Genomic DNA, 2,500 nt, shown 5'->3' on the forward strand with positions numbered 1-2,500 from the left:
GCACCGTCTAGATAAAGCCACACGCACAACCCACACACCGCTCATCCGCCACCACGGTCCGCAAACACAGCACGCCCGGACGAACCGCGCCCCGCACGCCTAGGCGCGTGCAGGCAAGCGGAAGCGCACGAGGTAGCCGAGTCAGCCCCGCTGGGCAGGGTTCGGGGGAAGCGATGAAGAACATTCAAGGGACAGCCAGATGCGTGAGGTGCTTCGGGCGATAGCCGAACAGCCGCACCGTCTTAAGCAACACGCCCAACCCACACCGCATCGGGCACCGTCGTACGTCGACCCTAGACGTAGGGCGAGCACGACACGTTGCCCCTCGGGAGTGGACACGAACAGGTAACCGTCTTCCGCAACGTGCCCCCTCAAAATGCTGGGACGAGCACGTCGCGTTGCCCCCTGCCCACGACACCCGCTGCCGCACGCATATCCATCATCCGCGTCGTGCGCCACACTAGGCCTGGCCAAGCGTTGGGCTGCGCAAGCCGCGTTGCCCCCGCGGGGGCGAACAGGCCGCCCGCCGTTCCCACGTCGTGCTCGGACTTGGGATGATCCCCCTAGTCCTGGGCCGAGCACAAGGTGTTGCCCCGAGCGTGTGCCCAAGGCACAACTCCACCACGCCATGCTCCCTAGGTGGTGCCTAGGTGGGCCGTGCACGGACGTGTTTCTCTTCTTGTTGGTCCTTTGGTGATCGGGGTTCGCCGCAGCCAGACGCCCGTGCTCGACCTTGGACCCGGGGCGGGGGACCCCGGCGGCACACCACAACCACAACGTGCTTGCTAGTGTGCCTAGGGGATGGCAAGGCAACGTGCATCTTGCTGGCATTGCGCCCAGCAAGCCTTTGGGCAACTCGAGTTTCAGCAGCACGACACCCCTCCCCCCTATAATAGGCTGCCGAGCCATTACCAAAGTGCCACGGGTAGACATCCTTTTCCGTGAGGAGACATACTCAAGGAAAGTGCTCTAGAGGTCGAATTTTGACGCCGTTTTTTGCAACAACCTCTAGAAAAATAAGATCTTTCCATCCTCAAAATTTGGTGAATTTACACCGTGTGGATTTTTTTTGACGATTTTTTTACCGCCCGGAAAGCCGGAAATTCAAAAAAAATGAAAAACGGAGCAAACGTGCGATTTTTGACCTGGATTTTTGTGTGCAGCCTTCACATAATATTACCAAGGTTCCCTCAAAATTTCACGAAAAATGCACCAGCCAATTCTGAGATATGAAAATTTGGCTCCTCCGTTGCAACGCTCCGAGCCATTGTTGCAACGGCGTGTGCCTCCGTTGGGGGCGGGGGAGCCCGGCGGCACACCACAACCACAACGTGCTTGCTGGTGTGCCTAGGGGATGGCAAGGCAACGTGCATCTTGCTGGCATTGCGCCCAGCAAGCCTTTGGGCAACTCGAGTTTCAACAGCGTGACACCCCTCCCCCCTATAATAGGCTGCCGAGCCGTTACCAAAGTGCCACGGGTAGACGTCCTTTTCCGTGAGGAGACATACTCAAGGAAAGTGCTCTAGAGGTCGAATTTTGACGCCGTTTTTTGCAACAACCTCTAGAAAAATAAGATCTTTCCATCCCCCAAATTTGGTGAATTTACACCGTGTCGATTTTTTTTGCCGATTTTTTTACCGCCCGGAAAGCCGGAAATTCAAAAAAAAAAGAAAAACGGAGCAAACGTGCGATTTTTGACCTGGATTTTTGTGTGCAGCCTTCACATAATATTACCAAGGTTCCCTCAAAATTTTTGAAAAAATGCAAGAGCCAATTATGAGATATGAAAATTTGGCTCCTTCGTTGCAACACTCCGAGCCATCGTTGCAACGGCGGGTGCCTCCGTTGCAACGAAACCAGCCAACGATGCACCTAACCCAGCATCCATTGCAACGCGCCCTGCCTCCGTTGCAACGTCACCAGCATCCGTTGCGACGCACCCGGCCAACGTTGCAACGCGCCCGGCCAACGTTGCAACGCACCCTGCCTCCGTTGCAACGCGCCCAGCCAACGTTGCACCGTCCCCAGCATCCGTTGCAACGCGCCCAGCATCCGTTGCAACGCCCACAGCCAATGTTGCAACGCGCCCTGCCTCCGTTGCAAGGCTCCCAGCCAACGTTGCAACGCGCCCTGCCTCCGTTGCAACGTCACCAGCATCCGTTGCAACGCGCCCTGCCTCCGTTGCAACGTCACCAGCATCCGTTGCGACGCGCCCGGCCAACGTTGCAACGCGCCCGGCCAACGTTGCAACGCACCCTGCCTCCGTTGCAACGCGTCCAGCCAACGTTGCACCGTCCCCAGCATCCGTTGCAACGCACCCAGCATCCGTTGCAACGCCCCCAGCCAACGTTGCAACGCGCCCTGCCTCCGTTGCAACGCGCCCGGCCAACGTTGCACCGCCCCCAGCATCCGTTGCAACGCCCCCAGGCAACGTTGCAACGCGCCCTGCCTCCGTTGCAACGTCACCAGCATCCGTTGCAACGCACCCTGCCTCCGTTGC

The sequence above is a fragment of the Arachis ipaensis genome, chromosome B6 (assembly GCF_059453495.1).
Source record: "Arachis ipaensis isolate K30076 ecotype BB chromosome B6, ASM5945349v1, whole genome shotgun sequence".
Classification (NCBI taxonomy): domain Eukaryota; kingdom Viridiplantae; phylum Streptophyta; class Magnoliopsida; order Fabales; family Fabaceae; genus Arachis; species Arachis ipaensis.